Source organism: Monodelphis domestica, chromosome 8, assembly GCF_027887165.1.
Source record: "Monodelphis domestica isolate mMonDom1 chromosome 8, mMonDom1.pri, whole genome shotgun sequence".
Taxonomy (NCBI): Eukaryota; Metazoa; Chordata; class Mammalia; order Didelphimorphia; family Didelphidae; genus Monodelphis; species Monodelphis domestica.
In genome coordinates, this window is record NC_077234.1 from 224516959 (window position 1) to 224530287 (window position 13329).

Sequence of the window (13329 nt, forward strand, 5' to 3'; positions counted from 1 at the left end):
TAGTAAGACTAACTAGCTTAGCCTCTTAGAGGATAAAGTGTACCAGTGAATTGTTGAAAAAATGAAATGTTTAGGAAGTTGGCAGAAAACTGGGACTTTGAGATCTAGAGTAGAACTGAAAAGCTACAGGAGTATTCTGCAGAGTAGAGAGCTATGGGATAATGTCCATCATCCAATTAGATCAGCTTCTGGACCTGTTGTCCTTATCACATCTGTATTTGCAGTGTCAGCATTTGAATAGTATAGTTATCATTTAATGGCAAGAAGAAGAAATTCAGAAGGCACCTAGGTGGCTCGGTGGACTGAGAACCATGTCTGGATATGGGAGGTCCCCAGTTCAAATCTTGCCTCAGACTTTTTTAGCTTTGTGACCCTAAGCAAGTCACTTAACACTCATTGCCTAGCACTTACTACTCATCTGCCTTAGAACCAATTGAATTGTTTTGATTCTATAATAGAAAGTGGGGATAAAAAAAGAGATTAAAAATTCACTTTTCTTGGATAAGAGTATTTGTTGCATTTATTATAAGATTTCATTTTGTTTTATATTTTTCCCTATGAAGGATGAGAAGAAGTATATTTTTGTTCATTGAAAAATAAATTAAAACAAATTAATGGTAAGATGAATTTCTGTGATGAATTCTTACATTTCAGCATAGAAGATTTCTTTTACAATGCACCTACATCGGGAGTATCTAAGAACCTGCTTTGATTAGATAAAATATGATGTGGACCACCACTAATGGGATGAACAGATGAGTGTTCCAAGTATGTAGTGTTTCATTTCTCAATTTCAAGACTTTTGGGAAAATTATACCACCAAAAAGAATCAGAAATTAGATATTTCTATTCTGAGCAAGTGAATCAGACAGGCCTTGATCTTTATAGGCAGTCATTGAAAGAGGTAGACTATGTTATGTTATTCAGTCATTTCAGTAGTATCCCACACTGTGTGTGTTTTGGGGGGGGGCAAAGACACTGGAATAGTTTGTCATTTCCTTCTCTAGCTCATTGTTCAGATGAGAAACTGAAGTGTAAACCTCAAATTTCCTTAGACTTATAAATGTTGGAAATTTCACCATTGGGATATTTCATACTTGGAAAATTTCTTACTGATAGTCTATTGGAATGGGAACCCCATTGGCATGGGAGGTTCCTTTTCTTCCCTTCTTAAGATTACTTTAGGACAGAAACCTTTTGCTGAACAATGGAAAGGACTTTGACCTATGCTTAAGCATAGAACATGAATTTCTTTGAGTCATGATTGATTTTAGAATTGATACAATGGAGATACTTGGAATAAATCTCCACCCTATTCAGTCCTAACAGGATTGAGTAAGGGCTGCAGCCTAGATCAAAATTTAATTATTCCAATCTCTACCCTACTCAGGTTAACAGGATTTAGAAAGGGCTGTAGCAAAGGAGCAAAGATTTAATCATTTGAAAATATGACCTTCAACAGACATGTGCAAAAGCGAGAAACCTCTGGGCGGTCCTGGGTTAAGCTAGAGCCTCCATTGGCACAGGGAAATTGATGAACAGTGATTGGTAGATGGGAGAACTGAGGGGAGGAACTTGGATGGTTTCCTAAAAGATAGGAGGGTCTGAAGACTGGATGGGGGAGGTTTTTTTGAGTAGTTGGTCGGTGTGGTTCGTGTGGGCTCTGAGAAGCTGGCTCTGAAGGAAGCTGAAGGTGGGGGCCTCTGAGACTGTTTCTCCATTTTGGTCACGTGAGTAATAGGGACTGATCTCTTTTCTTTGCCCCAGCTATCTAAGGGCTTGGGCCTTTTGGCCCAGCCTAAACAGAAGGGGTATTTAAGCCCTATTTCCTTCTCTCCCTTTTTTCTCTCTCTATCTCTAATTACTTCCTCCTATTGTAATTAAACTCCATAAAGGATTGACGGCTGACTTAAGTTTTCATTTAGGAATTACATAGCTGATTCCTTGGCGACCTTAAATTAATATATATCAGTCTTTTAAGTGATTCCCTTGTAACAGAAGGAAAAAGTATTTGGTGACTTCTCCAGGATCCCATAGTTAGTAAGTGACTGAATTTGTAGACAGGAAGATGATTTCTGGCCTAGAACCTCTTTCTATGTGCTTATTAATAGTTTTGATTTCTTTGGCTGAGAACTTGACTGTTCATGTCCCTTGCCCATTTATCAATAGGAGAATGGCTTGATTTTTTGTACAATTGATTTAGCTCTTTGTAAATTTGAGTAATTAAACATTTGTCAGAGGTTTCTATGAAGATTGTTTCCCAATTTGTTGCTTCTTTTCTGATTTTAGTTACTTTGGTTTTGTTTGTACAAAAACTTTTTAATTTGATGTAGTCAAAATTATTTATTTTACATTTTGTGACTCTTTCTAAGTTTTGCTTAGTTTTAAAATCTTTCGCTTCCCAAAGGTCTATGTATACTATTCTGTGTTCACCTAATTTACTTATTTACTTATAGTTTCCTTCTTTATGTTCAAGTCATTCACCCATTCTGAATTTATCTTGGTGTAGGGTGTGAAGTGTTGATCCAAACCTAATCTCTCCCACACTGTCTTCCAATTCTCCCAGCAGTTTTTATCAAATAATGGATTTTTGTCCCAAAAGCTGGGATCTTTGGGTTTGTCATAAACTGTCTTGCTGAAGTCATTTACCCCAAGTCTATTCCACTGATCCTCCTTTCTGTCTCTTAGCCAGTACCAAATTGTGTTGATAACCACTGCTTTATAGTATAGTTTGAGATCTGGGACTGCAAGTCCTCCTTCCTTTTCATTTTTTTTTCATGATTTCCCTGGATATCCTTGATCTTTTGTTCTTCCAAATGAACTTAGTTATGTTTTTTTTTTCTAATTCAGTAAAGAAGATTTTTGGTAGTTCAATGGGTATGGCACTAAATAAATCAATTAATTTGGGTAGGATTGTCATTTTTATTATGTTAGCTCATCCCACTCATGAGCAATCAATGTTTTTCCAATTGTTTATATCTAGTTTTAATTGTGTGGAGAGTGTTTTGTAGTTGTGTTCATATAGTTCCTGTGTTTGTCTTGGCAGATAGATTCCTAAGTATTTTATATTGTGTAGGGTGATTTTAAATGGTATTTCTCTTTCTAATTCTTGCTGCTGAAAAGGGTTAGAGATATATAGAAATGCTGATGACTTATGCGGGTTTATTTTGTATCCTGCAACTTTGCTAAAGTTGTTGATTATTTTGAGTAACTTTTTGGTTGATTCTCTAGGATTCCTTAAGTAAACCATCATATCATCTGCAAAGAGTGATAGCTTGGTCTCCTCATTGCCAATTTTAATACCTTCAATTTCTTTTTCTTCTCTAATTGCTACTGCTAGTGTTTCTAGTACAATGTTAAATAAAGAGGTGATAATGGGCATCCTTGTTTCACTCCTGATCTTATTGGGAAGGCTTCTAGTTTATCCCCATTGCAGATGATGTTTGCTGATGGTTTTAGATATATACTCTTTATTATTTTTAGGAAAGGCCCTTCTATTCCTATACTTTCTAGTGTTTTCAATAGGAATGGGTGTTGTATTTTGTCAAAGGCTTTTTCTGCATCTATTGAGATAATCATGTGATTTTTGTCAGTTTGCTTGTTAATATGGTCAATTATATGGATGGTTTTCCTAATATTGAACCATTCTTGATTTCCTGGTATGAATCCTGCCTGGTCATAGTGGATGACTCTTGTGATGATTTGTTGGAGTCTTTTTGCTAGTATCCTATTTAAGATGTTTGCATCTATATTCATTAGGGAGATTGGTCTATAGTTTTCTTTCTCTGTTTTTGACCTGCCTAGCTTTGGGTTCAGTACCATGTTTTTGTCATAAAATGAATTTGGTAGAACTTCTTTGCTTATTCTGTCAAATAGTTTGTTTAATATTGGGATTAGTTGTTCTTTGAATGTTTGATAGAATTCATTTGTGAATCCATCTGGACCTGGGGATTTTTTGTTAGGGAGTTCTTTGATGGCTTGTTCAATTTATTTTTCTGATATGGGGTTGTTAAGGTAATTTATTTCTTCCTCTTTTAGTCTAGGCAATTTATATTTTTGTAAGTATTCATCCATATCACCTAGATTGCCATATTTGTTGCCATATAATTGGGCATAGTAGTTTTTAATGATTGTCTTAATTTCCTCTTCATTAGAGGTGAGGTCTCCTTTTTCATCTTGGATACTGTCAATTTGGTTTATTTCTTTCCTTTTTTTAAATTAGACTGACTAGTACTTTGTCTATTTTATTTGTTTTTTCAAAGTACCAGCTTCTAGTCTTATTTATTAAATCAATAGTTCTTTGACTTTCAATTTTATTAATTTCTCCTTTGAGTTTTAGGATCTCTAATTAAGTCTTCATCTGAGGATTTTTAATTTGTTCGCTTTCTAATTTTTTAATTTGCATGCCCAATTCATTGACCTCTGCCCTTCTTAATTTGTTAATATATGAACTCAAGGATATAAATTTGCTCCTGAGTACTGCTTTGGCTGCATCCCATAGGTTTTGAAAGGATGTCTCATCATTGTCATTTTCTTCAATGAAATTATTAATTCTTTCTATGATTTGTTCATTAACTAACTGGTTTTGGAGAATTGTATTGTTTAATTTCCAATTAATTTTTGATTTACCTCTCATGTTCCCTTAAAGTTGCATTTATTATTTCTACTCTTTTGCACTTGCTTGCAATGTTTTTATGCCCTAATACATGGTCAATTTTTGGGAATGTACCATGTGCTGCAGAAAAGAAGGTATATTCCTTTTTGTCCCTATTTATTTTTCTCCACATGTCTACTAACTCTAATTTTTCTAAGATTTCATTCACTTCTCTTACCTCTTTCTTATTTATTTTTTGGTTTGATTTATCTAGTTTGGATAGAGGAAAGTTTAGGTCTCCCACTAATATAGTTTTTCTATCTATTTCATCCTTGAGTTCCTCTAGTTTCTCTTTTAGAAATTTGGATGCTATGCCATTTGGTGCATACCTGTTGAGTACAGATATTTCCTCACTGTCTATACTGCCTTTTATCAGGATGTAATTACCTTCCCTATCTTTTTAACTAGATTTATTTTTACTTTGGCTTTGTTGGATATCATGATTGCATCTCCTACCTTCTTTTTCTCAGTTGATGCCCAATAGATTTGGCTCCACCCTCTTACTTTCACCCTATGCGTATCTATCTTCCTCATGTGTGTTTCTTGTAGACAGCATATGGTAGGGTTTTGGATTCTAATCCACTCTGCTATTCATTTGCATTTTATGGGTGAATTCATTCCATTCACATTCAGAGTTATGATTATTAGCTGTGTATTTCCCAGCATTTTGATTTCTGCTCCTCTTCCTGCCTTTTCTTCTTTCACTATTTCCTTCTACACCAATGTTTGCTTATTAACAGTCCCCTTTGTTCCCACTTATTTTACTTCCCTTATTTTACTTCCCTTTCTACCCCCCTCCCTTCTTATTCCCCCCTTATTTTCCCTGTAGTCTTTCTAAAATTATCCCCCCACCCCCTCCCTCTCTTGTACTGCTTCCCTCCCCACCAGACACCAGTTTGTTACCCTTCTTCTGCCCTATAGGGTGCAAATCTATTCTCTTCCCCCAATGGATTGGATTGTTTTTCCCTCTTTGAGTCACTTTCAAAGCACGTAAAAGTTGAGTATTTCCTGTCTCTGACCTCTTTACCCTTCCAGTGTATTGATGTTCTCCCCCCTCTAACCATGAGCTTCTTTATGACATATATTAACCTATTTTAAGCTCTAGTTATATATATGTATATATATATATGCATACTCATGTGTTTGTATTTTTGCACGCATATATCTATATACCTATTTATGTCTTGTCCTTTCATCCTATGCAGTTTGTCACTGTTCCCTCTAAGTGTACTTCTTTTTGCTGCCCAGGTAATAACAACTGTTTTTAAAAGTTACCAATGACCTCTTTTCTTATAGGGATACATATTATTTTAACTTATTGAGTCTCTTAAATTTTTTTTTTGTTTTGTTTTGTTTTTTCTTTTATCTCCTCTTTTTTAATTACCTTTTGCTGATTCTCTTGAGTTCTGTGCTTAGAAATAAAATTTTCTCTTCAGGTCTAGTCTTTTCTTTATGAATTCTTGAAATTCTTCTATTTTGTTGAATGACCATATTTTCCCCTGTAAGAATATAGTCAGTTTTTCTGGGTAGTTGATTCTTGGTTATAGACCTAGTTCCCTTGCTTTCCAGAATATCATATTCCATGCCTTCTTTTTTTCAGTGTGGATACAGCCAGATCCTGAGTTATCCTCACTGTGGTTCCTTGGTATCTGAATGACTTCTTCTTGGCAACTTGTAATATCTTTTCTTTGGTCTGATAGTTCTTGAATTTGGCTATAACATTCCTGGGTGTTGACAGTTGGGTATTAAGCACAGGAGGTGATCTGTGGATTCTATCGATCTCCACTTTTCCCTCTTGTTCTAGGATATCTGGGCATTTTTCTTTAATAATTTCCTGTAATATAATGTCCAGATTTTTTCTTTTGTCATGGTATTCTGGTAGGCCAATGATTCTTAAATTGTCTCTCCTTGAATGATTTTCTAAATTCTCTGTTTTGTGAATGAGATGCTTCATATTTTCCTCAATTTTTTCATTCTTTTGATTTTGTTTTATAGTGTCCTGCTGCCTTGTGAGGTCACTTGACTCTAGTTGGATTTCATCCTTAGTTTTTTGGTCGTCCTTTTCCTTTTGGTCTGATTTTCTTTGGAGGTCATCTTTCATCTTCTTCACCTCATCTTTCATCTGCTTTCCCTCATCTTTCATCTCCTTTGCTTCACTTTCCAGCTGGTTGATTTTGGCCTTCAAGACACTATTTTCTTGTTTTAGTTCAAGTGCCTCTGTTTCCAAATGACTTATCTTAATTTTTAAGTTCTTTTCCCAATTGTCTTCAGCCTCTCTTAATTATATTTTGAATTGCATTTTGAGTTCTTCCAAAGCCTGTATCCAATTCGCTGGGATTTCTGATTTTTCCTTTGCTGATCCCTCCCCCTCTGTTTAGTTCGCTCTTTGCTCATTACCTGTGCAGAAGCTGTCTATTGTAATTTCTTTCTTCTTTTTCTGTTGTTTGCTCAAGTTTACCCCTTATTTGCTCCCCATATTTGTCTGTGCTCTTGCTCCTCTCATTTTTTTGTTTTTTCTGTCTGTCTCCCCTCTTGGAGCTTTGTCAGATCTCTTGGTACAGTCTCTAGGGGAGGAATTTTAACTTTTCTGTCCTCTGGAGGCTTTTGATCAGGTTAAGTTCAACTGGGTTGGGCTGTATGTGCTCTGAGGCTGAAGACTCCTGGAAGGCTGGGCCGCCCAGCCTCTCTCCAGTTCCTTTCAGCTGCTTCTCTGCTGTCCGCAAGGTTCCCCAGTGCCTTTGCCCGTCTCCCTGAGCTCTGAGGAGACCTGATGGGATGAGGTTCAACTGTATTGGTCTGAATGTGCCCCTAGACAAAGGTTAGACAGGAGCCAGATTGAGGGACCCAGCCACGGCCCCCAGTCTCTCCCTGGCTTCCTCCCTGCTGTCCATGCTGGACGCTCCAAGCCTGGCGTCCTGCTGCTCACAATGTTGACCCTCCAAACTAGCACCTTTGCCTGCTCAGAGGTTCCCACTCCTGCTGGGGGCTTAGGCCTCTGGGTTGGGGGGCAGGGGTCCTGGGACCTTCCCTCTGCCTTCCCCTTAGACCCGAGTATTCCAGCTTTTGGGGGACTTACCTTTTGATTTGAGTCCAGAAGGAGGGTTCTCCGCCTCTGTCCTGTTGTTCAGTTTAAATTTCGGTGCCCTAGGAACATTCAGTTTGTAATCAGTAAGGAAGGGTTTTCTGAGGTCTGAACTTTTGCTGCTTGCTAAGCCGCCATCTTGACTCCGCCTCTGCCTAGAACCTCTTTCCCAAGACTTTGGGCAATTGACCTTTAATCACAAAAAAAAAAAGAAACATTCTTCCTGATTATGTAGCATAAAAGAGAACATTGATCATTTATGAGGTTTTGTGGAATATCTGTCCATATGAATAATGATCACCATCAAGAGTGAAATCTTTATATCTGAGGGAGAGTGCTCTATTAAGTATTTAATTGGGAAAATATTATTAATTGTTGTATACATATTTGCAAGTGAAAAATACAATATGAATTCTGTTTCAGATGGGATACAATTGCAAAAGAGTCTTTACTGGCAATCCCATTGAGTGAAATCACATAAGACAGAGAATATATGCTCAGGAGGTAATGATGCTCACAGTTCCTCCAGTTGCCAGGAATCTACTAAACTATGCTGCCTTGGTTTGTATGTATGTTTACTTACCTTCCTTTGCATCCAGCTCCTCACCTCCTCCATTATGAAACTGGAGGACTAGAAAAATATGCATATAGTACATAGGTATAATAAGTTTCAAACAACCATGGACAGAAAACCAAATACAATTATTGGAAGGCACACAACTCTGTCTTTTCACTTTACAGATGAGGAAACTAAGACTGATAGAAGTTAAATTACTTGCTAAAGGTCACCAAAGAAGTAAAGATAGGATTTGAACCCAGTACCTTTGATACCTCTATATCATCCATGAAATGTTTCAATGAGAATAAAAGGATACATAGTTACTCCATTAACAAGAACATGTAAATGGGTTATTTTTCTACAAGCCTTTTATTACTACTAATTATGGAGATATATTTAATAAAACTGATAGTTTCTTAGGGCTTTAAAAATATCATGTGCTGGATTTTTTAGTAAAAAGGGTACATTTTGTGTGGGAGAATTAAGAAGTTTAGGATAAATGCCGCCTTTACTCTGAGAAAGCAGGAAGGCAGTATGACTCAATGACATCTTAGCTTCATGATAACATTTTTATTGTCCTCTTCCAAGAAGAATATTTTCAGCTTTTTAAAAATTTGCTCTTGTTTTTGTTTTGGTTCAAAGGTAAATGAGCAATTTGGGTCCCTGTTCATCAAATTTTCTAATGTGCACACCAAAGATCTTTCTTTCTATTTTATTTTCCCTTTACCTATAGAAGTGGATGGGTACTAAAAGCAATCTCTTTTCTTCTATCCTTCTGTGGTTAAATAGCTAACCATCTACTTTACCATTTAAGGAGTACATAATTCAGTTCTCCCTCATTTTACATTCTATGCATGTTCTTGAAAAGGTAAGGATAGGGCATTTTTATACCAAATTAAATCATATTTTAAATGTACGAGAGGAGTTTCATAGTAAAAGAAATGCTACATTGAAACTAGAACATCTAGTGCCTTTTAAAGTGTTTTCCACTGTCCCTTTAGTAGAATGTAAACTTCTTCAGTTAAGGACTATTTTTCTTTTTGTCTGTGCTTCTCAAACACAAGCACATCTTTGGATATAGTTATTTGCCTTTCATATTTTAAAAAAACCAATGGCATCTTGGATTGGTTTTGACCTGTTCATGAAGTGGATTTAAATGAGGCAGACTTGTACAAAGTCATCAGCCTCGGTCTCTCTTCCTGATACATCAAAGTTCAATGACAAGACAAAAATCAGAAAAACTGGTGATGGCCCTGGATACAGGGGATCACCTTGGCATTTTCAACTTTTGACTAAGCTTTAAGCTCTCTAAGCCCTCCTTAGCATCTGGAACCACAATTGAGAACCGAATGTCAGATAGACACCAAAGATGAATGAGAAGCCCTGAAAAGGGATCTGCAAGCCCAAAACCAGAGGTTCTAATCGTCTTCGACCACCCACATATACTAAGTGGTAGACAGTAGAAACTTGATAGAGAAAATGCTTATAGTTACTCTGGAGAGTAGACACTGAATAAATGTTTGTGGTACTTTGTTGAATTAAACATCTAGCAATCATTTTGTAAAACAAATTAAATTTCCTAATTTATAATTTTTCTCTATTAGATAAGGCTATCAATGACAATAAATAAATATATATTGATATGGCACGATTTCAGAAGTTTGCCCCAGCCTGCTGTTGCATGTATCTCAACAGTAGAATCTGAATATGTTTAAATGTATGTTTTGATTGGCATTATAATTAATATCTCATAGAAAAAAGTGCTATACCTCTAAATTCAAGGATTTGTTTCTCATTAAGATGAACTATCTCACAGGAAAAGGAAACTTTTGTTCATCTATTAATCCTTCATATTTTTGTAAGAATAAGCTTCAGATTGTTTTTTTTTCCTTTGAGTCTTTGATGAGGAAAAAGCAAGGAAATGTTAGGTGTCTGAGAGAAGGGGGGAAGGAATGACTTTTCCTAGGAGAGAGGAAGGATAAAGAACAAGAAAGTTTTGCCCATGATATGTAAATTATATTCTTTCTAATTTGGCTTAAATTGGGGCTTATATGTTTGTTTCAAATAAATGCTTTTCAAACTCTCCATATTTCATCTCCTCACTTGTCCTATCTACTAATTGGAAGAACTTATAATCAGGATCTATTCCATATCTCTGATGGGAAGGCAAGGTAAACTATTTAAATTCCTACATTTTGATGCAGTCTTTAGTTAATTTTGGGGACCAATTAATTCCAAATTTTTATGTGTGGTCATGATCTACAATTATCAATGGTACTGAATGTGCAATATAGAGTTACATGTTCATCAGATCAGTCAGGAAAACCAAAAAGTAAAAAGAAAGACTTATTTTCTTAGTGTAATGATGGTTGTACATTACTCCTACACACACACACACACACACCCACACCCACACACACACACACACATATATATTCCTGACATGTATTATTTATGTATACATGAATAGGAATAGGAATATATATATGTGTGTTCTTTGGTTTTCCCACTCTAAAAGAAAGTGTCTTCAAAAGGGTCAAAAATTGGGCAATAACAATTTATTCAGATATACACAGTTGCAATGAAAGATCTGAAAGCATCATGTATCTCAATATCAGCTTTGTGGAAGGGAAGAACAATAATTGAAAGCTGGGAAATTAATGACCAGTGACATGCCTTTGGGCATGACTCTCACAGAGGCTGCTAGACCTCCTGCTGAATCAGCTAACTCTTCACTGCTGTTATGGCTTCTGGCAAAAGCAGTAATGATATGAAACTCTGAAACTTAATGAGGAAAAAAAATCATAAGGTAAGAAAGTGCCAGAAAGGGTTAAGACCCTCCAGTCTCAACTCAATCTGTGTTCCTCAAAATTAGCTGGTTTGTTTGATCAATGTAGATAGCAACTCCACAGAATAGTCCCGAAACTGGATTTCTCTGCCCTTTGCTTTTCAGCCATCTATTTTGACTATCTTAAGAGGTTAAGCAGTCCAACTAATTGTTAACTCTCCAGTTGGTGTCATGCTATGTAGACCCTGCCTTAGCGTTAAGTGATATTATTAAGAACTTTGAGACAAAGCATATTTTTGTCACACTTGATAAATGGTTCCTATCCTTCCAACAATTGACAACTAAAATGAAGGTTCAAATGAGATCATGAACTGCAAAGAATCCTTCTTGTGCAGAAAGACAACCAGGGAAACTAAAATGTACCAATTAATAGATTGCTATTGGTTTGGCTTGACATGCTTCAAGAGGTGTAAATAGAGCCTGATGCACCCCACTAATCTGCCCCATGTCCCTCTGACACTTTAATACTGATATCACACCCTCATCATTTCATATTTTGATTATTACAACAAACAGCTGGTGGGTCTGCTAGTTTCTACTAGCTCTTCCCCACTCCATTTGGCTACTAAAGTCATTTTCCTAAAACCCAGGTCTAATCATGTCACTCCCATCCCCAATCAAATGAACTCCAGTGTCTTCCTGTTGTCATCCAAGCAAAGACCAAATGCTCTGTTTGGTATTCAAAGCCCTTCCTAACCTGTGCTCCTACCTTTCCAGTCTTTTTATACCTTACTCTGCAACGCACACTTTTTGATCCAGAGACACTTGTCTTCTTGCTGTTCTTTGAACAAAATTCTTCTTTAGCTGCTGGCATGTTCTTTGCATACCTTGTTCCTGGAACATTCTCCCTTCTCCATTCTGACTACCAATCTTCAGGCTTCCTTTAAGTCCCAACGAAATTCCCATCTTCTACAGGAAACCTTCTCCAACTCCTGTTAATTCCAATGCTTTCCCTCTTTTAATCATTTTCTCATTATCCTGTATGTATCTTGCTTTGAATATTTTGGTTTGCATCTTCTCTCTCCCATTCGACTGGAAACTACTTTTTCCAGAAAAAGAGGTCTTTTGCCTCTTTTTCTATCCCCTGTGCTTAGCTCAGTGTATGACACTTCATAAGTATTAAGTAAATGTTTATTATTGATGGAGTCTCATCCTTTAGCTCAGGGCTTTGAAACCTGTTCAAATGCAGATGTCCCACAGATAGGTCAGACTGCATAATCATTAATCTTGTGTACCACTGCATGAATAAGCTTATATAGTCTTTCTTGAGAAAAACTTTGAAAAAGGGAAGGTGATGAATAACTTGACTGGTGTTCTAAGAGGGATGATAATTGTAATATTGATCATAGAAATTAGAGTTTATAGTGACAATTTAATCCAGCTCACCCATTTTACTCTTTTGTCTGTTTTCCCTCACTTAAGAAGGCAGATCAGGTGGCCCTCTGCTGCTGTAGTATTACCACAGAAGAAAAAGACTTAGTGTGACACTTGAGCACTCCTGTATCTCAGAATTTCCAAATTCCAAAGATCCACCAACCTAAGCCTTCTCAGCAATAGAGATTCCTAGCAATAGAGACTACCAGAACCAACCTTTCCTTTTACAGGTAAGGGAAGCTTCAGAGAGGTTCAATGGTTTGCCCAATGATTTTGTACCTGGTGCATACTGTCAGATAATAGTGAGTAATAGGGTTGGGTGGTGAACCAAAGTCACCTAACCCCAAATTCAATGTTCTTTCCCAATACCACTCTGCTATAATGGAAAATTGTGACAACCAAGATTGTATAAGTAAAATTATCTACTTCATTATTTTCATAGTGCTGACCCTGTACATTATGAACAAGAGGATGACCAGAAACAAGAAAATTTGAAGTTTGAAGAAATGCATCAGAAGAGGAGCAAATGGAACTTCACAAGACCTGGGAGGATGGGATAGAATTCCATACAGGCTCAAAAGCAGTTGGAGGTAAAGATCCAAAGTTCTTCTTATCTGGGACTCTTTGGTGCTGGGTGGGAGAACTACAAATCCCTAAATCCTTTGTTTGAACAGAAGATCTCAATTCTCAACTGGAGCCAATCTTTGGGATAAAGACTCTCTTTTTCCCTTGGGGGAACCCAGAACTTATTCCAGAAAAAGATTTCCTTGGTCAAACCCTCAAAAGCTATATAGGAAAGAAATCATAGGGAC